Source organism: Alexandromys fortis, unplaced genomic scaffold (assembly GCF_014885135.2).
Source record: "Alexandromys fortis isolate MF-2015 unplaced genomic scaffold, M_Fortis_MF-2015_v1.1 scaffold_66, whole genome shotgun sequence".
Classification (NCBI taxonomy): Eukaryota; Metazoa; Chordata; class Mammalia; order Rodentia; family Cricetidae; genus Alexandromys; species Alexandromys fortis.
The window spans coordinates 3484281-3509260 of record NW_026067950.1 but is presented as its reverse complement, the minus strand read 5'-3'; the positions used below and the strand labels follow the sequence as shown (position 1 = coordinate 3509260).

At 47.2% G+C, this 24980-nt stretch overlaps 1 protein-coding gene and 1 long non-coding RNA gene across 5 annotated transcripts in view; one reads left to right on the top strand and one right to left on the bottom strand.

The window, feature by feature from the left end:
- Positions 1 to 24980, top strand: part of Mbnl2 (muscleblind like splicing regulator 2) — a 145228-nt gene that overhangs the window by 1601 nt on the left and 118647 nt on the right. The window lies entirely within an intron of this gene.
- On the bottom strand, positions 13723 to 19748 carry LOC126506689 (uncharacterized). Its single transcript, XR_007593306.1, has 2 exons — positions 18175 to 19748; positions 13723 to 17880 (listed from the first exon to the last, which is right to left on the bottom strand). It is a non-coding gene; the product is annotated as an uncharacterized lncRNA (long non-coding RNA).

Genomic DNA, 24980 nt, shown 5'->3' with positions numbered 1-24980 from the left:
TCTATGTCCAGGCCAGGAACATTCGCACTCCCGGTTGGCAGGACTTGAGTTATGTCTTCCCATTTAAACCCACAGCCCATCCATCCCCCCTTCTGGGGCCAAAGAGGGTGGCTTCTCCGACCGCCTGTCTGAGCAGGGTTTCTGCAGGCTTCTGACTTGGCTAGTGAAAAGCCATGGGGAGAATGAATTTCACTTTCTTTCTGGCTGAACTCTCAAATGGCAGCTCTGTAAGGCTACCTGTGTGGACTTTTGTGAAGGGGGGGGGCATTCCCAGCTCCCTTGGAGCCATCATCTAAGGCCCAGGTTACGCCACCAAGTTCAAGGTTGCCTGGATGGGGGTTGACAGCGGCGTCCACAGGAAAAACACCATGTTCTAGGGCAGATGGCTCAAAGGAAATAAAGTATAATGGTGTGGGCTGTTAACCCAGTGTCACAGGTGGCACGCTGGTGACAGCCTTGGTTACACAGATCAGGGGAAAGGCTAGCGTTTCGTGAGGTGCCTTTAAAAGAAAGAATTTGGGCTAGAGGACACTGCAGTTCCCAGGAGTCCCCGCTACCAGCCTTCCTGTCCTCCCTTCCCTCCACCTTCTGTGGCCTTGAGCAAAAGCCTACCTCAGTTTCTCTCTCGTCCAAGAACGTGTAATGCTTATCACACTTTGTCTTATGCTATAATCCTAGGAAAGTGGTCTCGTACAAACGACAGTAACAAAAGTTGTTTGTCTCTTGGTGCTGGGAGCTGGGTGAAGTACAGAGGGAAGAGTCCTCTGTATGGAGACCTGGTTGGCAATGTCTTGTGGGTGTCTACATGTAAGGCCACAAATACAAAACCCTCTGGTCTCTGTCAAGCTGGTACACATTTTCCAAAGATGTGTATGCTAAGCCAACAAACCAAATTTCCAAGCATGGTTGTTGGACTTTTCTCCATGGGTCGGGTCTGACGCTTTAGAAGAGGCTGGGCCAGCCAGCCTCTTCCCACAGTCGGCATCAGAGTGGCATCCGTCGTGCCCGAAGGAGTCGGTGCTATTTTTACTTTGACTAAGTGGAGGGAACTGGGTGGCAGGGGGAAAAAGATGCTTGTGAAAGACTGGTCATGCAGCCTCCCTGCCCAAGAGCCGGCCTTCGGTTTTGCTCGTTGTTTTAATTTGCTGTTGCCATGGTGAAAACAAATCAATATCACATGGCTCCCAGCCAGTCCCGTGCTCGGGGAGCAGACGCTCAGGATTTCAACCAGGAGTCGGCAGGAGAGGGTTTAGACACTGAGCTTCAGCGGATTCCTCCTGTAGAAGGCGTTGGGTCAGCCTGAGATGCGTGTTCTCTCCCTTTCCCCTTGCATTCTCTTACCAGCACGAAAAAAAATGTGGGAAGAGAGGTAGGCTGACGTGTTTACGTCTTCCAGGATAACAAGATGGTAGCAGTGAGGAAGTAGGTAGGGGGACACAATGCAGGGGGTGACGGGCTCTAGTCAGTGAAGAGGAGGCGCAGGGACGGCAGTGGTTGTGGAAAACATAGCTGGATACCTCCAGCACCTCCTCAGAGAACTATCCCTGAGAGGCCATTGGGTCCTTGAGAGCTACTACTGGCTTTTCAGACGGAGAGAGCAGGCAAAGAGGAAGTAGGTGGGCGGGGGTGGGGTGGGGTGGGGTGGGGGTGAGAGTGTGGGAGAGAGGGCAACAGGCAGGAGCCTCCCTCAGGATGGATCTGCTAGTCAAAAGTCAATCAGGTGAGCACAGAAGAACCCCAAGGTCATGACCCCACAGGGAACAGGACAGTTTTTTTCAGTCACAGAGGCCCAGTCTGAGGCCCTAGGTAAGGAGAGCAGAGGGGAGGCTTCCGAAAGCTAATCAAGGGTCTGGAACCCAAGCTTCCTTTCTGGAAGAGCCCCTCAGACAGGCAGGTACATGGGCCCACTGCTGTGTGGAGCTGGGAACTCGGTTGAAGTAGAAGTTTTTATCTGGGCTCTGTCAGTCAGTGACAGTATAGGGTTGTTGATGTTGTTGCTTCTTCCAGCATTTCAGTCAGACCAGTTTTTGTTTTCCTTCTTGAAAATGTGTGTAAAGTGTCCCTTGCAGCCTTAGTCTCAGTGGGGAGCCAAAGGTGATTGCTTCAGGCCTGGGCCTCCAAGGGCTTCGTCGTCATAGCTAGGCCCCTCCTCCACTAGGCGCTGAGTAAAAACAGGTACCTTTGGTAAGGCCCCTGCGTTCTTGGCTGAGCCCAGGCCCCAGGCTGGTGGACGGTTTTCAGCTGGCCTTCTCTTACTCTCCCCCTCAATATGATAGAACGTCTTGGACCCAACAATGTACTTCAGTGTTTTGAGAAAGAATGCATTGTCTGAGGCCTTGTGGGTCAGCTATTCCATCTGCCCGTCAACAAGCGTTTGTTGAACACTCTTCGGGCAGCTCTTGCGTTTGGTTAGAGCACAGGTTACCTAGTGCCTGCACTAGTGTCTCAGTCCAAACTCACCTGCCATAAAACCCACATTTCAAAGGCTTTGGAACATCATTGTTGGCTAATACTAAGTTAGCATTGTTAATCGTCAGATACTGATTTTACTCTAGACACGGTGTTCAGAGGCCGAGCAACACAGATTTTAGGAAGGTCATTAAGTTTGAGATATCCTCTGCATCTCCTTCACCCCTGCTGCACTTCTGACCGTCAGTGTTGTATGGCTAACCTAAAGAGAGACGAGAGACGGCCCGTGGTCTCAGGGTGCTTGGGATGTCCAGACTAGGTGGCTGTTGAGAGCTCTCGAGGCTCGGCAACCAGAGCTTCAGCCTGCAGTGGCAAGGGACCACGGGCACTTGGCTGATAAAGCCTTAAATGCCAGCCAGAACAAAAGGAAATCTTAGACCCTCTCCCACTTCTGAGCTGCTGCCTGCCCGACAGTCCATGATGCAATTCTGAGGAAACCTGATGCTGCCCCGGGGGATTATACTACGCCCCCCCCCCCCCCGCATTCTTCCGTAAATGCAGGGGTTTTGTTTTGTTTTAGTTGATTTCCCCTTCTCCCCTTCTTTAACTTGTTTTGATGGTGGTGGTTTGGGGGGATTTTGCCCCTGAACATCCTTTCTTTGGACAAAGACAAACTGTGTGAGGATGTAGTTAGCATAGAACTGAGAGAGAAGGTTCAAAATTCAGCCTCTCTTTTGAAAGCTCCCCCCCCAAATCAGCCCAGTGTCTCCAGTGATGAAGGAGCTGGGCCCAGGTTAGGGGCATCTTGGCAAGCTGGCTGTTGGGTGGAAGTCACCTTAGTGGAAAGAGGAGACGCTGGGAGATGCCCTGTGACGTCGTGAGCTTCATTCCTGAGCTATCTGCCATGCACAACACTAGAGAAGAAGACCCTGACGAACAAGATAAGAGCAAACCACAGCAGATGTGGGGCTCCTTGCACTTGACAAGGGCTCTGGCTGGCGTTATCTCCATTAATAGCCCAAATTGGGGGGGGGGTGGTTAAAGTAGGAGCCTAGGTTAAGGCTGTCTGGGTGGAACTCCAAGAGATGAGTTATTACTAGATTTAAACACTTAGATTTGTCTGGAGTTGGTAGAGTGCTCGCCTGGCATCCTTGAAGCCTGGGGTCAATTCTCACCTAGTACCACAGAAAATCAGGCAGAGTGGAGTCTATGTAACCCTAGCACTCAAGAGCTATAGGCAGGAGGATCAGACGTTCAGAGACGTGCATTGTTACATAGGGAGTTCTAGGCCAGCCTCAGTGTGTGTGTGTGTGTGTGTGTGTGTGTGTGCGCGCGCGTGCGTGTGCGTGTGCGTGAGAGCTTGCATGTGTACGTGTGTGTGTGAGTGCTTGCGTGTGTGCGTGTGTGTGAGTGCTTGCGTGTGTGTGTGTGTGTGTGTGTGTGTGTGTGTGTGCGTGTGTGTGTGTGTTTGTGTGTGTACTCTTTTATACTCTCTCCCACTCCCTGAGGTTGATTGACTAGGGTTTTGTAAGCACAAGAAGAATTCTTAAGGGAAGAGGCAGGGAAGGGAGCAGAGAAAAATGTAGAGCTCAATAAAAATCAATTAAAAAAAAAGAGAACTCTTAAATGTCCCCAGTACTAGATGTGGGAACATTAGATTCATGTCCCCACCTAGTACTTTCTTAAAGCCGTATTAGACCTAGACAGCATAAAGGTAAGGCCCCGGAGAGGTAGCTTTAAGATACAGCCAAGGCTGATCCATACCCAGTCCCACAGCAGTAAGATGCTTCTGGAACGCACAATCCATGAATAGTTGTAAATGTCCTGCAGGCCAAGGACTAACCAAAGTACACCATGACAGCAACCTTCCAGCCTTCTGTACCTCTGAGATCTTCTCACCCCGTCTCTTAAAGTGGTAGAAAGATGGGGACATTCTGTGCAAGCAAGATGCCTTACACATATCTTCTGCAATGGGGGCTTCAGGAGATTGCCAGGGCCCCACCTGATCACCAGAGCTCCCAGTTTGCTGACAGAAGAAAGAACTCTGAAGACTGGGTGACAGCCACACCATGGCAATGCCTGGCCCGCCTATGACTTAAACTAAGGCCTCGGAGACTCCCAAGTCCTATGGGTAACCAGAACTATAGGCTTTCAGCTGAATACATAACAGACAGATGGAAGTAAATAACTTAGAGCTGAAGTCTTGAGGTCGAATGAGAAATTGTTTTAGGAATTTCAGATGTACTTAGTCTCCACTCTGGTAAATTCTGAGTGTAGTAGTTACAGCGACGTCTTATGGGTGTATGCTACTTCAGATTTCATGTTTACTATTTCCTCCAGTGAGTACAGCTCACACTTCCTGTTTAACAAGTGAAATGAAAACTGGATTTGAGTGGGGGTGAATAATATACTACAAGTTTTAGTAGCCCCAAAGTGGAAAAGTTAGTCCTTCCACCAATGGAAATTTATGCCTAAGAATGAGCCAAGTGAATCACATTGTGCTCTAACTTGAAGCTTTCATATAATGTATGTTACACAGTCGAGCAGAGCCCAACCCTAACAATTTGGAGAGGACAGTAATGTTTTTAATTAAGAGATTGAATTATCTTTTTAAAAAATCTATAAATTTCTGGCATCCTAAGTGGAAGCTTCAATTAATCAAACTAAAAGTACCGGGGAAGTGCATAAGATAAGGTGATTTAGCGCTTACTGTTTTAACGTCCTGAAAATTTGGGAAAGAAGAGCTGTGTCTGGGTCAGAAGGTAGACAGGGCTTCATGGAGGAAGGATCCCTTCCTTGGCTCTAAATGCCAGCATTTTTGTCTACATCAGCCTTTCTAACGTGGAAAGTCTAGACCCCAGGCCAAGGATAAGATTCTTTATTAGTGAGGGGCGAGTACAGCTGATGTATTATTTAGTGTATTACTTTAAACTGTCAGTTTTCATGTGTAGTTGGTGATGTATAGGTCATATTGGCATTGTTATTGAGGAGCTACTATTATGATGCTTGTTTCTGACCTAAAGACGTATTTTATAATAGGAGTGTGTCATCAAAAAAGCAGGGGGAGTTCAGGGGCCAAAAACTCAGGGAGGAGGAACAGTGGTGAGGGTCAGAGACCATGAGCAGATTGACTTTGCAGAATAAGGAGTCTGTGTTTTGGGGTGGTGAGCAATCAGGCTGCACGGGGCAGTTGGAATCAGTAGGGTAGGGCTGAAAAGCCACACGGCAGAGTTGAAATTTTTTAGCCTACGATACGCATATGATACTACCTAAAGATTCTATTGGGATTTGAAAATAGGGCTAGAGGTTAGACCATTGTCATGAGTGATGCCTTTGGACAAAAATTTTACAATATTTCAGTCATAATGTAGGAAGGAGGTGGATAAAAGTGAAGGAGAGGAACTGAAAGACATCATAACAGGACAATAAGAGAAGCTGGCCCGAGCTCAGAAGAGCCAGAGATACATTACAGCTTCTGCCCTAAAGAGATACTGACTGTGCCATACTGCAAGGTGGATGGAGAGAGATAGAGGCCAGCCAGTGGAGTGGGGTGGAGAGAGATGGTGAGCGGTGAGCTCTCCACGTGGTACTTGTCGCCAACAATGGCATCTATGGGATGTATCTGTGGAGCTGCCGTATAGATAAAGACAAAGAGGTGAGAGGATGGAGCACTGCCCGGGCCCCAGGCTACCAATTTCTAAGCCCGAGACAGCTGTCTTGAAACTGAAGTTGATGTCATGGATACTTCACTCCCATGCGGAAAGAGGGACATAAAGAGAAGCAGGCCGTGGACCAATGGTGAGCCTTGAAAAAGTAGTAGGTGGCACAGAAGAAACTAGGAGCTAACAAAGAATTGGGAAACTAAATACACACAAAAGAACAAAATAATAATAAAAAAATAAGTAAACAAAACCCTTGCTGACCATATCCTAATCTCCATGAATCCACGGGACTCATTTGTTTACTTTTCTTGTGCTGGGCAGAATATGGAATGGAAGCACCTGTCGGAAGAAAAGTTTATTTTGGCTCACGGTTTGAGGGTATGGTCCATTAGGGCAGGGAAGCCAGGGCAGCAGCAGGGCCTGAGGGAGCTGGCTGGGTTATATCCACAGTCAGGAATGGAAAAGAAAATCGGAGGATCCCCCCAGTCCTTGGAACGGTGCCGTCCACTTTTAGGAGGGTGGGTCTTCTCATCTCACTTCACCCAATCTCAAAACTCCTTCACAGACATGCCCAGAGGTTTGTTGCCATGGTAATTCTAGATTCCAACCAGTTGACAATCAAAATTAATGATCGCAGCCTCCTACATGTATTTTACCCTCTTGAGCAAGAGTCTCTGGCAGGGATCCTCTTGGAGGCAAACATTTGTTCTCAGTCATGTTTAAAACCACAGAACAGTGCGCGGATAAGAGAACATGTTTCTTTCATGGCTGCATATTTCAGAGGTATAGATTTTCAGAGGTAGAACATTTAAAAACAAAATTATCAAGACTTTTGTGTCTGCGTTTTAAAATATGTATTTTTAGGATATCACTATTTAGGATGGTGATTCCGAAGTGTGGTGTCACTAGACACTGGGTTTCTTGTTTTTCTGGGTCTGGCAGGTCGCTCTTGAACCTAGCTGTAAGGACTGCATAGAAACAAATTCTCAGGATGAGAAAGTGTTTGGCGTGGTTGGTACCCTTTTGCCAGATACCTCCAAGGACTGAACAGAACAGCTTTCCTGTGCCCGACGGTCACCTGGGGATCTTATTAAGAACACAGATTCCGATTCAGTATGTCTGGTGTGTGGGGGTGGGGTGGGGCTCATCCTCTGCCTTTCTAACAAGCTCCCAGAGGATGGAGATGATGATACCACTCATCCTCCTCACTGGGGAGCAGCTGCAGCACTACGGCAGCCTGCGGAAATCTACGTGCCAGTGGTTGATGGGTCTGGGATAGCTCGCCTGAAGAGCCCATGTAGGGTAGAGGCCAGCACCCATTAGCCCAGGCAGCTTCTGCAAGACGCCGAGTCTCGCTTGGAGACGGGATCCCTCCCCAGCTAGGGCTGAAAAGATGAAGGCAGGGTTGACAGCACAGAGAACATCTGTGACTACGTAACATGTGGACATGTCCCATGCCTAAGATGTCTGTGGTCACGGTGGACACAGACTCACAACCTGTACAAGACATTTGATCACCGCCTCTCGGCAAGGCCTCCAAGTCTATGTATCTGCTTCAGAGATCTTACTTTCTTCTTCCCTAAGAAACATGTTTTAGAAATCAGCCATGAATAACCCCCACTTTTTTTTTTCTAGGTGGTGGGTGGATTTAAAGGTCAAAATGTGTCCACTTCATCAGACCTTAAACACCCAGTAAATGAGTTTGGGGGAACTGTCAGTCTTCAAGTCCCTTGAGATGTGGCACCCTTTCTCTCCCCACGCTCTCCAAAGGGCGTGGTGAGTATATAGGACCGGCTGTGCACCTTCAGCCTGGCGTGTTATACGCCGCATTTACGCTCCAGGTCATAAATGAAGACATCCTTAGAGCACACAGGGAAAAGTCCAGGCCTGAGTAGAGATCTTATATCTTGTTATGTTAATACCTCGTGTTCCTGTCAATCCACCCTCCTTTGGGGTGCATCCTGGTTCTCAGTCTCCAGCAAGGCTCTCCCTCTCCTGGAGCCAGGAACAAAGCTATACCGATTTAGGGAAAGTCTTTCCTGCTGGATATACCGATTTAGGGAACGTCTTTCCTGCTGGATGGCCTGCTTGGTTCACACACAGATGGATGGGGGTGGGGCATGCATTTTAATTGACCAATAACCTTTTAAGAATGAAACAGAGCAAATGTGTATCGAGCTTATTGAGTGCCTACTATATAGCCAGCTTCGGTTGAGAGCTGTGTCCGCCTGCTCCTTCCATTAAAATGTTTTAGGAAGGAAGGGAGGCATGGGGAGAGAGTTATCTGCCAAAGTCACAAGCTAATCAAGGGGCAGAACAAAGGTGAGACACACCTTGGCAGTCTTCGGCGCCTCAGGCAAGAATGCCTCCTTAGGGATTGCAAAATGGGGGCTTGCTTAGGAAAAGGGCCATGGCACACCTACTCCCCGTGGAGCTAAACAGAGTAGACAAAAGCCTTTGCTGGTATATTCTGCAGACAGGAAGTCATTTTTCAGCCAGGGGACATTTTTCACAAAGAAACTTGATGTAGTACCAGGTCAGGGCCAGGGAATTATCTTCATTATTAGTTGAGAATTAGCTGGCCTTTTGTTACTTTTCTGTGGTGCATGTGCGTGCATATGTGTGTGTGTGTGTGTGTGTGTGTGTGTGTGTGTGTGAGAGAGAGAGAGAGAGAGAGAGAGAGAGAGAGAGAGAGAGAGATAGAGAGAGCGCTATTCAAATCTGAGGAGTTTTGTGCTGTTTTGACATTGCTAATTGGGAGAATTCCTAGAAACATGTTTTGTGTTCATGGGATAGAACCCAGGGTCTTTCTCACATTAGGCAAACCCTTTGGGCTCCATCCTGTTCTTTCTCTTTTAGTCTCGAGGCAATGTCTTGCTAAAATGTCCAATCTGGTCTCGAGTTTGTAATCTTTCTGCCCCAGCCTTCCTAGCAGTTAGGATCATCTGCCTTTGCCACCTGGCGAGGAACACTTTTTGTCTTCAGTTTCCCTCCTTGTGTGGTGTGTTTCCTGCCGGAAGTTCCTTCCTCCTCTAAGGATGCTCACTGCTGCTGCATAGCTGCTCTGGGATGTGGGATGTCTGTGGTCTGCTCTGCCTGTTGCTGTGCTAAGTTATGGCTCCCTTTCCCTGCTCAATCTTCTGCTCAAGTCTGCTCCTAGCATCCTTACCAAGTGGCCTCCATAGGTTCAGTCTTCCTAGTTATCTCTTCAGCTCTGATGCTCAGATGGGAGAAGGGATGCATTCCTGTTTAGGAGCTCTGGAGTACCAGCTTCCTGGCAGCCGCCACAAAGACCATCCCCTCAGGAAACAAAACAAGCCCTATCTCTCAAGTCTCCCTGTTTCTTTTCTTTAAAGTTCCCTGGTGCAGCTAAGCTGCAATTAAGAGGCAGGATCAAAGGGACCTGCTACCTCTGGGGCAGCTGGGGCCATAGGACAGCTTTGGTCTTTTTTAACTCTTTACTTCCCACGGCTTGCAGCAACCGCTGGCAGCCTGCTCTGGGCACTCAGGCACCAGAATGGGAGATGGCTTGGGTAGACACGGTAGAATGGGGCTGCACTTTCCTTACCATTGGGTGAACATCAGAAGGAAGCTTCCAGTGGGAAAGTGAAGATCTGGTGCAGGTCATATCTATATCCAGACTCTCCCAGAGCTCTAACAAGCAGATTCTAAGGACTGCAGCCAGTGTAGACCAGCACAACCCCAGCCAGTGTAGACCAGCACAACCCCAGTTTCTAACAACTCCAGCCAGAGTAGACCAGCACAACCCCAGCCAGTGTAGACCAGCACAACCCCAGTTTCTAACAACTCCAGCCAGAGTAGACCAGCACAACCCCAGTTTCTAACGACTCCACTCAGAGTGAACCAGCGCAACCCCAGATGCACATAAACCACAATGTTTGCTTAGAAAATTCTTCCCTGTGCTGAAATGGAAGTCTGGCTCCCATCACGGTCAATGCTCACCCTGTCTCAGCGCTCGGTATTCTTCATAAGCAGGCCACAGGTCTCCACAGAGGGCCAGTCCTTTGCATACTAGAGGCTATAAGCTTCGGCTAGGGTCGTTACGGCACGGCCCTTATTCAGGATATAATACTTTCATTTATGCAGCCCGGGGCACACACCACACTGTTCTGGCAGTTTTAGCCCACAGTTGATCCCTGTGGAATAGTGAACCAGCAGAGAGGGAACGGGTTTTGAGCACCATTTCTCCTCAGCTCCACTCAGGTCTAAACACAACGAGAAAAGCAGATGGACCTTCCACAGTACTTTAAATTATCGTTGTCTACCGCAATAATAGGCTGCGGTTGCCTCTGGAAACATCTGCTAGCATGCTGGACATTGGCCTAAAACTGGTAGATGGAACCAGCAGGCAAAGACGTAGACTGTACACACGCAGCGAGAAAGATACCGCGTCAGGCGGCGGGAAGAACCCACCGAGCTGCTTTTCAAAGATGGCGTGCAGATTTTAGGTCGCCTCACTTTGCAGCTTCCATTTCTCCCTCTGCTCCACCCTCACGGCCATCGTGTCTGCAGTAGTGCCCGGTCCTGAGGGGTGGCCCTCTTCCTCACGACACCCAAAGACCCACTGTCCCATCGGTAGGCGCCAAGGTCACCAACAGAACTAATTAATCTCAGCTCCAGTCAGCGGCGGCGGGCGGTGCCCACCTTCCCTCCCTCCCTGAAGCAGGAGGAACAAGGACATGTTGGGTTTCTGGTTCTCTCCTTCAGCTAGCTACCTTGGGCCTGCTCAGAGGACCCAGGGCGAAGGAGGGAGGAAAGCGCCCAGCTGGCTGCCTGCTTGGACCAGGTGGTAATGCGAGAAAACCAGGGCATGCTGCAGGCCTCTGCGGCCTGCTTTGAGGCAGATTCCTGTGCTAGGAAAACCCTCGGGTTGATGTTTAACCTAAAGATCACTAAGCTGCTCTTCTACCACACACCGGGGCCCTGTTTTCCTCCCCCTGCCTTTCCCACTCTGCTGCTCTGGCTCCCTCTCCTCGGCCTCTGTCTCCTCCCCTTCCCCCCCTCCCCCAACTGCCAACTGAACCCTGCCCACACTCTGCCATACTGAAATTTTACCTTTTCAGTGAAAACTGCTAGTTTTCTCACTGACCACTAAATAGCACCGATCCCCCACCTCAGGCTAGAATATATGTTATATAACCCAGACCCGATTAAATCATTGATGAGGAAAAGTAATTGAGGGGCTGATGGTTGTAGAAATACTGGCCTGGGAGAGCTCTGTGTGCAGAGTTGGAAAATGTCACCATTCAGGACGCTGTAGATGCCTGGCTGTTTCGTTCCTCTCCAGGAGGTATTGAAACTCCCCAGTCAGTGGTTCTGTGGCCGCAGACTTGTTTACTGTTCTCAACTGCACCTCCTATTTTGATGAATTAGAAGGCGAGAAAAAAATGGCAGTGTGGCCTGCACACGTGGTCAGGAGAGTAGAGTGCAGCTCTTCTGAGAGACTTAGCGCATCACAGCCTGTGAACCCGTTTGGTCCTTGCTTCCCTGGTTGCCAGAGTTGTGGACGTGAGGACCACCAGTGAGCTTCCTATTACAGTCTTGCAGAACTCAGAAAACCTTGGACTTAGGTCTGTGACATCCCACCTTCCTCACTGGTTCAAAGCAGGAGATAAAAACCCATATGTTCCATACTCCAGCAGTCTCCTGGGGAACATGCGACTGTTGGCTAATTCCTGTTCACCTATGCACACACACGTGCAGGTCATGAGGGTGTAACCTGTGCTGGAAGAGGAACAGGGAAGGCTTAGGCTGAGTCCTTTCCCTCCCTCACGTTCTCCTTCTTCCCTCACATTCTCAGGACTGAAAATTAGAAGCACTTTTCTCCTACACACAAAATTACTCCCTCACACACATCCCCCCCTCCTGCTTTGAAATGGCAATTGCTGCCAGAACAGGCTCCTGGAAGAACTCTCTCCTCTGCAGTGGCTCCAGCTTTGCCGAAAATGTAGCCAGCCAGCGGGACCAAAGGAATAGGTCGCCCCTGGGGAATAAATAGGACCAGGAGAACCCTGAGGTGCTTTCCAGGACCCTGTCCATATCTGATTTCTTAATTTGGGTCCGTGTTACATAGATAATGTTTGCTTTGTGATGTGAAAATTGAGTGGGTTGGACACTTAGAAATTGAGGCCACTTCTGTCTTTAATAAAAAGATTAAAGATGGTAGCTGGCTTCTGTGTGCTGGCTGTGATAACACACAGGGTGTGGTGAGTTTGGTATTTATCCACAGAAGGTGGATATTTGAGTTTAACCTAGAAGAGTCGGTGGCACAGCTGTGGGGGGTACCTGTTGAAGGGGCACCCTAGGTATTCTGCATACGTGCGCACCCAAGGTGGATGGCGTTTCCAAGAGGGCAGTTTGGCACAGTGTGTGGGCAGCATGACCTCTGTAGGTGCTGTTGGGTCTGTGTAGCAGATTATGTTATCCACTTGGTCCTACGTTAAGGTTTTACGTAACCAAGTAAGAGTGAGAAACAATGCCGGATCTGGAAGTTTAAGAAAGATAGGAACTGGGCGTGTAACCCTGGCATGTGGGCATTAGGAAGACATGCCTGACCTTCGGGAACACTTTAGGGAGGATATTGAGTGGGACCGTGAACTCCAAGGAACCGCGAGTGCGGAAATAAGACTGTTGTCAAGTGTGTGATGTCATGGCTATCAAATGAGATGCAGTGGGCAGATGTCTTAGTTAGGGTTCTGTTGCTGTGAAGAAACACCACGACCACGGCAGCTCTTATAAAGAAAACATTCATCATGGCGGCTCACTGACAGCCTCAGAAGTTCAGCTCATCATTATCAAGATGGGGAGCATAGCTGTGTGCAGGCAGACTTGGTGCTGGCTATATCTTAGCTTGCAGGGACTGGGAAATCACTTTACAGTTGAAGGAAGCTGGAGCAAAAGAGACATCCAAGCCCGCCCCTACAGTGACACACTTCCTCCAACAAGGCCACACCTCCTAATAGTGCCACTCCCCTTGGGGGCCATTTTCTTTCAAACCACTATATCAGGCCAGGAGAAACAGGGTTAAGATTGGTGGGTGGGGCTTGTAGGAAGGTGTGCTGGGTTGTTAGGTACACCTTTGAGCCAGAGGCACCTTCTGGGGATGGATTTCCTGAAGCCACAGTTATAGGAATGGGTTTGAGTCTTCCACGGTAGGACAGTTGAAAAGAATCAGACAGATCTTGCGGCAGGTGGTAAACTGAGGTCTAAATGCTTCCCCAGGAAGCTCCCAGGGCTTTGTTGGAAATGAATCACGCTCGTTAGAGTGAGTGTATTGGGGAGAGGCCAGCAGACTGCACTGGCTCCCATTACTAATTAAAGATGACCTCTGTATCACTTACAGGCTTAGCTACAACGCAGCAACATTGCCGCTGTCAAAAGTGCAGTGCAGCTGGACAGTTGTCGTTCTTTTGTTACTTTTCCTGGATTTTTGTGTGCTCCCTGAGCTTTAGCAAAGGACGACTCTAGAGCCTAGCTCTGTTCCCCTACTTGCCGTAATCTATCACGGTAGACTATCATTCATGCGGACTACACTATCTTTTGTAGGAATCCTCATGTATTGTGTTGTGTGCAAAAGCCGGTGTCTGGTCATTAGCACGCACTCAATAAAATGTTCTCTGAATACGTGGAATGAATGGAGTGTTTTATTGTGGAGACAGGCATTTCTTTAGATGGGGATTAGCTGTGAGTCAGACTCATGCTTCACCACTCACGCCAACAGAGGCGGGACTTTCCATTGCAATGTAAACTGAACACATTTCACCCTGGAGTGCACACAACTGTGTGCTGCAGAGCTTCGGAACACTGAAGGCAGGCCAGCTGAGCCCCTGGATCTTCAGTCAGGGATCTGCATTATCTTCTCTGTTTATTCAAATGTCACAGAAGAATGTTGGCAGGTGGAGGAAATGGTCAGAGAGAGGCGAGGACTAAAATGCTGAACTAGGCATTGTCTAGAGTGACCTCAGTTTTTACAAAGAAAGTTCTAGTTGCTTAATTGCCACAGAAGTGACACTTCTGCTTGTGTTCCTCTGAGGAAGACAAACGATGCATCTCACAAAAGGAACTGGCCTGTTTCTTCACCCTTGAGAGCCTGGCCAGTTAAAAACCAAGTAAAAGACGACAAGCCTCCAAGGTCAAGGCCAGCAGGATGAGACTTGAAACAGTGTGACAGGACCGTGTATCTATGCTCCACGGCTTTACCCAGCTGGGACTCCAGGAAAAGGAAAACCTGCTTTCTTGCTATCCCCATTCAAAAACTCATCACACTGCTCCAAAAACTGGTTTTGTTGACTGCCTAAACTCTTTGGAAGCTTGGTTTAAAAAAAAAAATCAGATTTCTTGGCCTGTTCCCCAAAATTCTGACTTGGGATATCTGGGGTGGGGCCCAGGAATCTACATTTATTAGAAGAATCCAGTGATTTAAATGGAAGTTATTCACAGACCTTCAGGCACAGCCTTATGGGCCACTCAAACCCTGTAAGCCCTAGTCTCACTGTAGACCAGATGCACGATTTTAGGCAAGGCTATTTGAACTTACGCTTCCTCATCCTTCAGATGGTGTCTGTTGTCTGCTTCTCTGAGGAACAGGATTGAATGGAAACACCTATATAAAGGGGGTACACAGATTAAACAATCAACTAAGTGCGTGATAGTTCACATGTATTTTCTGGGGTGAGTGCATGACCGCAGCCCTCTAAGGGTTCTAGAAAGATCAGCGACTTCAACCTAGGATTTCTGCAAATTCATCAGTTCTTGTTAGCCCTCACAAAGACCACATTGTTTTTCAGCAAAATGCAGAAGGCCTTACCCGCAGAAGAATTTTATCTAGGCTTTGGGGAATGTTTACATTTGGTAGAGATGGTGAGACCCCAGTACACGTCATCTCAGACTAAAGGGGTCATCCTGCTTCTAATAGAGTTGAAACACAGTTGCTTTTGAAGACAGAAGGGCCTACATTTGGGAAGTCTCTCCTAGCTGCCTGTGTGAAAATGGAGGACATGAGCCAGCTCCACAGCAGGCCGAGCCTTGAGATGTTTTGGCACAGATAAAACTAATTGTCTCCACTCAGCCTGCTTTCAGGTTGTTCAAGCGGGTGGTGACTGGACCATGTTAGGCTCCAACTCCTGAGTTCTTTGGAAATGAGTGAGTGAGTGAGTGACGGGTTGTCTCTGGAGCAAAGAGAGGCTCCTGGGACAGCTGTCCGTCCATTCTGGCCCTCTGGTTGGTCCCCAAGGAAGGGCAGTGGCTTTGTTGCCTGGAGAGAGAATAAGCGAGGCTGCTTCCTTCCTGGATGCGGTGACCCAGTTGCCTGTGTGAGGAGCCCTGTCACAGCCTCTCTCCCAGGCCCGGCCGAGAACCCGCCAATAGCAGAGACTTTCACAAGTCAAGTGTTTGCTGGAGTTCTGGGTCATACGGTTTGGGTCATGCACAAACAAAGGAATGGAGTGCGGTCCAGAATCCAGGGAGAGATGGGAGCAGAATAGTGAAAAGGAAACTCAGACACAGAGAAGGGAGTGAAAATGGAAACATATAACATCCAAGGTCCAGCTTCTACTTAAGGAAAATTTTCAGAAATTTCCCAATCTACAAATTTAAAGATTGAAAAATCTTCATATGCATCCTGAATCATTTTCAAAAAGTTCAGCCCCTCCCTTTGGGAATGTGGATTGAAATCTGTTTGTTTCATACCCTGTTGCTATAAAGGAAGCAAAACAAACTGCCTGGCGGCCAATCAAGATGGCATCCTCCAAAGGCATGAGCACACACATGCACATACACACTCGCACATACACACATACATACACACATGCACACAACACATACATACACACATGCACACACACACGCACATACACACATGCACATACACACGCACATACACACATGCACATACACACTTGCACATACACACATACATACACACACGCACATACACACTCGCACATACACACATGCACATACACACATGCACATACACACATGCACATACACACATACATACACACATGCACATACGCACTTGCACATACACACATGCACATACACACATGCACATATACACATACATACATGCACATGCACACATTCATATGTGTGTGCACAAAGACAAAGAAGAAACCTGACATTAACTCCATTTGTGTTGACCCTTAACACACGATGCTTTACATAACATAGGAAAGAGGGAGAGGCCACACGGAGTGGGCGAGCTGGATGTGATTGCCATTGGATAGGCCTTGCCTTACGTTGAGTAGTAACCTGGAGCAGATAGCGATTAGTGAGTAGAACACATCCCTATCAGAGGAAACCGCCTGAACAAAAACCAATAGGAGGAAATGAGTTCCCATTGTGTGTGCACATGAAGTTCCGTGGAGAGGAAATAGCCTAGTTCAGCACACTTAAGCTGCCTTCCGGAGCTGCCACGGAAAGACCAGAGATGGTGTCTCCCTCAGCCTGGGCTAGGCTGCAAGGAAATAAGTGGGGTTTTTAGCAACTCCACCCACATTCCTAGACTTCTAGAAACTTCTGTTATAGACTGGATCTTGGGACCACCAAGGACAGTTACTGAGGTTTTTCTTTTGTTGTATTCGAGGCTGTATGCATATAATGGAAAACAGCACTTGGCTTCAGCATCCTGCTCTCTTTGTAGACTTTATCCATTTCCTCAGCGTCCACCAGCCACTCCCATGTAGGTGTCATACAGGGCCACCTCTCTGCAAGGGCCCTGGTTCTCTGCCGAGGGTCAAACCATCAGAGAAGAGGCCTATGATTAGCTCAGGGCGGCTTCCCTTTCAGGTCTCTTACATGGACAATAACGACACCAGCACTCCCGTTACCTGCTATTATCTATAGAAATACAGTTCTCATCATGAGCATTTGATTTTGTGGAGCACTGTGTGGTGCCTGGCGCTCGTTCTGAACCACAGAGACCAGCCATTTTCGGTCCTGGAAGATACAGGGGTATAGCAGAGGCAGAGGATTGTATGTTCCAGTCACATAATAAGTGAATTACCTAGGTCTCTGGAGCCCCCAGGGTAGGGCTTGGAGACACCTAATAGTTCTCAAAGAGCTTGGATTGAGAAGGACTTATTTTTTTTTCTCCTTTATGTTGCTTGATTGACAGTTTCAGTACAGTTAAGCTCGGATCTGCAGGGATGCTACTATAACGGGCGTGCATGGTGGAGTCATTTTCCACTGACATCATCCTCTGAAAGAGGTTCCTGAGAGAGGGAGAATGAAAGCCGAGGAGGGAGGCGGAGGAGCCTGAGCGCCTTCTGTGCAGAGCCCGCCATCTTGCCTGCCGGCTGCACCTCCACCCTGAGTTTGGCTGAAGCCCAGTGTTACTGACCCAGCCCAGTTCCCTCCCCTGTCCTCCGCGGCCTGTGGCATCTGCAGACACTGTAGATGTGTAGAAGTGAGAAAATCGATTCAAAGACACTATTTCTTGAAGGCACCCAAGTTCTACTGCAGTTTACGTTGGAGCTGGTGACTTTCAGTTTGCCCTGGAGGGTTAAAACAGTCTTGGTCCTTATTATAAAATGCCATTTGATGGTTCTCGGTTGATAATCCTGAGGGGAGCAGCCAGCTGGAGCCAGATACTGTTCAGGGTGCTAGGCTCCCGAGATGCCCTGGCTTGGCCTCAAGGTCAGTTGATGAGAACACAGAACAGCATGGTCCACCTCAAGGAGACAGACAGGGCAAGGTTAGAGGGGACTGTGCTCAGAGTGGGTGGTCCTGGCTCTTCTGGGCTGTGGATCAAAGGACTGGCCTTTTCTGAGGAGATCTGGAAGCTCTGAAGGACAGCAAGCAAAGAAAGGGGGAAGGGGCATCACAAAAGCACAGTCGTTCCAATTAACAAATGCCTGCTAATTACTTGCTTCTGGGACTTATCAAGTCTCATCTATAAACTAAAATTAAAGGGCGATTGGGCCTTAAGCTGTTGGCTCTGCTGTCTTCCTGCTTCCCCGCTCCCTTCTTTCAGGGGAAAACCATACGAATTAAGAATCAAATTTGCCAGCAGATAGCATAGGGTCGCAGGCAAACAAGACTGCTTTCTGCAGCGTGGGCTGGGGCGTGGCCACATTACCTTCTGGCGCACATCTTGTTCAGCAAGCCTGTGGGGAAAAGAATCCAGGGAAGCGTGTGCCTGGGTTCTTGCCTGTCCAGCACAGGCTGTCTTCCATAACAGGGCAGAAACACGCAAAGTAGCCGCGTCTGTCTGTCCTTCCTCCTGGACCGAAATGCCTGCGGGGGATAAAAACAAAGGCTTCTCACATGACACTGGATAATGGTGGTTTCAAAACGCCTGGTGGTTGAGTCTAATTTGCAGGGTGAGGTCACAGGATCGCCTGGAAAATTCCAGCGTGAGTTTATTCACATAGTACTGGACATCAAAAAAAAAAAAAAAAAAGTGGAAGCCGACTCTTGAATTGTTTGGAAGGAGTTTGTGTTTCCTTGCGTTTCAAACATCGTGACTTTTGTAGTTGTTCTGAGCAAAATGCAGGCTGTAGTTTTAAAAGCAAGAAATTGAAGGGCACGAGAGAGAAATAGGCCAGAGCTTAGAAATGTAGCTGAGAGATCAAAGTCAGAAAACCCGAGGGAAACATGGCATCTGGAGGGAGAATAGATCCCGGGTGACTCCTCTCGGCCGCGGAGGCTGATTGGGGGCTAGGAAACCTGGAGTTTTTCATGGATTCGTGGAATTCCTGTGACTTTGTTCTCCAGTGCTGACCAGCGGGAAAGGTGCCTGCTTCTCCGCTGGCTTTGTAATCCCAATGCTTTGCCCTTCATATAATGGCTTGTTTGTTCTGAGGCTGGCGCACACTGGCCGAAGAATCAGACATTTGTTTCACCGTGCTTGTTTTGAAGACATCAGTTCTGGGTACATCCTCACACTGCCTGTAAAAGGAGAGGCTTATCCGGGTGAGCTACACCGTATAGGCATGGCGGAGAACTATGTACGTCTCCTACTATGCGGAATGAAAGTGAAGGACGATAAAACTTCATTTCAATCTAATTACTGAAGACCCTGAACTATACATTATTCATAGAGATGTATGGTTTTATTAATTAGGATGACGTTTTTGAGAGGGCCAGGGATACGTTACCTAATAATGACCCTTAAGAAGCTCTTATTAATGAAGAGATAAGAATGATTTATTAGTGGAATTAAGATATTTATATCTAAATGAATGGTAATGAAGTGTCTGAAAAGTTTGGGCTCATAAGTAGGGTAAATAGTTGCATCAGAATTAGGTTAAGACTGTTCATTTGTTCATTGAGCAAGCCCCTTATACCCCTTAATTTCATAACTAGTCCAGAGGTCAACTTTGGCCTGGTCTGGGGGCGGTTTCAACTCGCATGGGAAATCTGGTGGCCGTCTGCCTGGAAAATCTCTTGTGAAGTGTTCTGAGGTGCCAAGCATAAGTTAAGAGGGTGAAGAAGCTGGGATTAGCTAGTGTTGCCTGCCATCACCGGGGAAGGGAGGGTCAGATGCCTTCGGTTGCTACCCTTGGAGGAGGCTCACCCCTTCATTCTCCAGAGTCATCTGTGTTACCGTTGGCACCATTTCTGGGTGTCTTGAAGACCCAACAAACAATGACTCTTCTGGAGGGGTAGCCATTCCAGTGTCTTAATTTACCTCTGCTCTGAAGAAGGATGTTTGAGTTGAATTTATTTTACTACATAGACAATATTTTTATTTTCACTACCTTTAAGGAACAAAATTATTTTATAACTCTTTGAGAGAGAGAGAGAGAGAGAGAGAGAGAGAGAGAGAGAGAGAGAGAGAGTGTGTGTGTGTGTGTGTGTTTATATGGGAGAGGGTGGTTACTCTGAATGGGCCCTTTTCTATTTACTGTTTTTATTGCTATTTACTGTTGTGAGAATTCATTCCACCAATAGCTTTGGTGTAATGGCCTTAGGCCATGACTTCTGGTCTCCTTAAAAGGGAGAGAGGGGCTCTCTCTCTCTCTCTCTCTCTCTCTCTCTCTCTCTCTGTCTTGGGTTTTGAAGACTGAGTCAGGAGCCAGGCGGCATTCCCAGCTCCCTCCATCCCCAACTCCACTCCATGAGTCTGCTCTTCCCAGCACCCCTTAAATAAATTGATATGTGTGTGTGTGTGTGTGTGTAGTTCATGCTACTTTACAATAATCTCAAGTGTAATTATTATTTTAGTTTATTAAGTAAAGTGTGGAAGCACTCCATGAAAATAAATTTGGAGATCAGTTCAAGTGCACAGATTACCACCACCTTCTTCCATTTTGCAGACAAATGATAGAAACCATGAAAGACAGGGAAAGAGTGGGAATAGCCTTGAATTGTCTGCTATGGTCTAGGCACTTTGGCATTTCCATTCAAAATTACTTTTTAAATATAATGCTATCAGCTGTCCAAAAGATGGATATTGTTGTCCCAGTATACATAAACCAGGTTTTGAACGTCTTGACTATTCATCTAGCATGGAGCTGAAATCAGAACCAATTCTGTTATAGTTTTAGATTTGCATGTCATCTGCCCCAACTATTGCAGTGACATTTTATGCATCCAGTAACAAGAGCTGGAGAATTCAGCAGTGTGAGAACCCTCCATCAGTGTTAGCATGTTAGCTGCGGCTGTGGCTGCTGCTTCTCCTCCCTCCCTCTCTCCTTTTTATTATTTTCTTTTGCTGAATTTGAATCTTTGACCCTGTGCAGAGAAAGGCCTACTGTCCAGAAGTGCCCATGAGGCCGGGCCTCCCAAATGGCATTTTCCTTCCTGCCGAAGGACACAGTCCTTGGCTTTGTGAGCTGCTAACAATCACTTTTTAGCACAGAGCTGGGAGATTGTTTTAATACACTTAGTGATGTTCCAAAAATAGCGTGGGGGTGGGTGGATCATAAATCTGAATCACTTGTAGGGTCATGGTGAGACCCATGGATGCTGGTAATCTCGGGGAGAAAGCTGATGAGCCCCAAGAACGAGGCTAGCATGGGGATGTTGTGTGACTGTCACAGCCCTTGTTGAGTGCCTGCCGTCTGCCTGTGGGATTGAAGGAGAGGCGTGTGCTAAAAGCTGCTTTATTCACTGGGTAAAACGCGACGTAAACATCAGCTGATAATATCCATGGTAATAATTATATTAAAAAATTATAAAGCCATAAAGAGAGCTCTCGGATGGCCAGCCCAGCGTGTTTCTTTGAAAAGACGATTCATTAAAAATGACAGCATAGTGCACTTGATTTTTTTTTTGTTTTTTCTTTTTAAGACTTAGAGGAGTAAGCACCTGGATTCTGGCTTCATGTTCAAAATATTAGAATCCTGAAGGATGTTTTTCCCCTTTGAAAAAAATGTGCTACTTGGCTTTTGACAACTCGGGATTGTCATGTGCTCCCTGTTGTGCTGTGTGTCAGGTCAGCCGTGGACATGGCTACCTTGAACTCTCAGAGATGGGGGCCTCACTCCCGCGTCCTGCCGACCTGACTACTGAGTCAGGGTCATTAGTACCTGTGTTACAACATAAAGGGTCATGGTTAGGGCAATGGGACTGCCGGCTTTAAGACAACTTAGGAGCATAGATGGTTTGTTTAGTTCCTGCATAAAAACAGCTTTAGAAAAGAAAAGGAAAGAAGAGAGGAAGGAGGGAGGGAGGGATGGAGGGATGAAGAGAAGAAAAAGGAAAGAAAGGTGAATCAACCGTGTCATTTACTCCACATTTTAAATCACATTTTGGTTTATTATTTATTTTATCTTTTTGTTTGTTTGTTTGTTTGTTTTTTCGAGACAGGGTTTCTCTGTGTTGCTTTGAAGCTTGTGCTGAAACTCATTAGACCAGGCTGGCCTCGAACTCACAGAGATCCGCCTGCCTCTGCCTCCCGAGTGCTGGGATTAAAGGCGTGTGTCAACAAATGACCAGCTAGCAGTACTTTTATTTTAAATCCCTTTATAGACAGGAATATTTGATCTATCGGCTAGTCAGTTGATCTTCCTATAATTGACATTGTGTCCAATTAGAAAAAGAACTTTCTCGGAGGTGCAATCCTTCCACACATGCTGTGACCTTCTGTCTCTGCTGTGCCACAGCCTTGTTCTGGTCTAACATGTTTTATGTTCCGTGGGAATAATACCTCCTTTTTTTTTTTTTTTCGAGACAGAGTTTCTCTGTGGCTTTGGAGACTGTCCTGGAACTAGCTCTGTAGACCAGGCTGGTCTCGAACTCACAGAGATCCGCCTGCCTCTGCCTCCCGAGTGCTGGGATTAAAGGCGTGCGCCACCACCGCCCGGCTGAAATCACACCTCCTGACAGCGACTCCTGGTGTCTATTACTCCTCAGTCTAGCATGCGATCATTTATTTTCCCGTAACAATTTATTCTTCATAGTACTTTGTAGTTGAGGTTGAGGCTCTTGTACTTGGTTGAGCCCCCAAATAGGCCGAAGCATCACCCCTCAATGCCACAGATTGGGTGTTCGCCCCACATCTTGGACACCCATCCCCAAATCATGGGTGTAGCTCAGTATCTCTGCACAAATCGTGAGAGACCAGACGCTGTGTTAATCATTGCTCTAAGATAATAATGCAATCGAAATAAGACTCTTCTTAGAATCAGTCCCGCTTTTCCCTCGGACATCACGTGAGCTCCAAGGCAGTCACGCGTTTGCGGGGCAGAGCCCTTGCTGTAACCCTCTGACTGCCACTTAGGGTGGTTAATTTTACATTAGTTATGTTTTATTATTAGAAACAATAATAAGCAGTTATAATTTAACATTTTATGCCAAGCCTATGAAAAGTGTTATGCAAATTTGGCTATTATTAGGGAGCTCCAATTTGCAAGCCATTGTCATTCCTCTTCTATGGCTTTTTTAAATATAATTTGATCTCTTAAACATTGGCCAGCCCCACCACCACAGCCCACTGGCTGTGAACGGGAATTATCCAAATTACCATCGAGTTGTTTAAATACGAAGCTGTATTTTACCTCACGATTTGTTCTTCAATAACACATAATTTCGGACACACAGTTTGGACAACAGACTGAGATTTCATACGCCTCTCGTGATGTCTCCGCGAACGTGGCTCTCAATAGAACGGTATCCAGGCTGAGTGACATAGTGCGCCTTCTCTGTTTTCCCACCTTCTTTCATTGGAGAATGTCCTGATGTCCTGGCAGGTGCACCCACGTTCCAGAAATGGTTCCGACGTCCTAGTAACACATAAGGTGCTCTTCACTTTTACGGGCAGAGGCAACGCGTGTGTAAGAGTCAAGGTCAACGGGGAGATTTTATCATTCTTTTCTTACTTTAGGTTGTTTATGTTTTCAGTTTACCTTCAGAGGGTCAAACCTCTTTTTCCTCAAAAGAAAATATATTTAAAATAATATGACTGAGTATTTGGACCTGCTATGTTATATTGCTAGAAAACCCACTTTTAAAGACTTAATAATACTGTTCTTATAATTCCGTATGTTGAGATTATATTTGCTTTAACTTTTCTTGTTACCTAATATTTGATTGGTTCTGATTGCTTATTTTTGTACATTATGTTGTAATTATAATCCAAGCACTTAAATTCTGATTTTCTAATTTTTCTAACTTCTGATTTTTTTCCTCTCAAAGTGTATTTGAGGAGCTGCTATACTTTTCAATCCTTTGCATCTCTTGGAGTATTTTATTTTCATATGGGAACTATGATGTGGTTGAATATTTTGTAATGGCTGTTATATTTCTCCCTCAAAACCCCCAGTTTGCTATTGCTTCTACTGTTTTGTGTTCTAAGGGAGGAACTGGAGCCCACTCAGCTCATTTGTGGCTCGCTCTGGGGCGCAGGGCTTCAGTCATTTTATGAATCTCCCACTGCCCTCATGATGGCTGGGAGAGTCCAGACCCGTGGGTGTGGCCAAGACTTTCACACCGCTTAGTATGTCCATTCTCAGCACTCCCTTGAACCACTGCTTACATTTAATTTGTTCTTTTATTTCATTGTTTTCTCTCCATGAATATTTAAGCATTCTTAGATAAAGTCTTCATCTTCTTCCTTGGGTTACCTTAATATCTTCCTTTTCTTTTTTCTCTGTAGTTCATAAATCCATGTATTTCCAGATCTGATGAGTTCTACTTGGATATTGATAGTGCTTTCTACCAAATTCAGACGTGAATTCTGTCAGTGGCCTCCCTATCTTACCGTATGTCAATGGCTGCCACATTTGCTCAGTCTCTTGTTCCCTTTCCTGCTCCTCCCCTTCTTCTTATCTCCCCTAAATTCAGCTTCCTTGATCTTCGTTGAAATCTGGGAATATGCAGCTACACACAATCTCTTAAAGTTTGCTTTCCCAACACCAGCCCTTGTCCAGCCGTCTTGATCCCCCTCTTGGTTTGTGGAATGCCTCGTTCAGTCCTTTCAGATCTTCCTGGCGTATCTCGCTGTTTGTTTTGTTTGGTTCATTCATTCACGTTGAATGAGAAGAGACTTGCCCAAGTCTGCCCCTGCTTTGTTCAAGCCAGAACACAGCATCTTCCAGCCTATGCGTAAGAGTTCCCTCTCTGGTGTAAAGTAGCGCCCTTGGTGTGATTGGATTCAGTTCAGCGAGGCAGCAGCTTCAGAACGGCGGCGTGGCCGCAGCACGGCCTCGGAGTTTCATACTGTTGGAATAATGTCTCCCTGACCAGGTCCCTCACTTCACCCCGTGCCAGCATGCAGCTCAGCCGGGCCTCCTTCCTGTCACCACCTCCACTTGGAGGGGCACCCTGGGGCTGCCAGCTCTCGATTGATTTGCCTTGCTCCTAGACAAAGCTTAGTTATGCACTTCCATTGTGACCAGTGACGCATGGAGACTTCAGTTATGACTGGAACTGTCCCTGGTTCCTAACAGACTTAAAGTTGTCTTCGTACTGCAGACTGTGGGTCAAGTTGGGCTACTC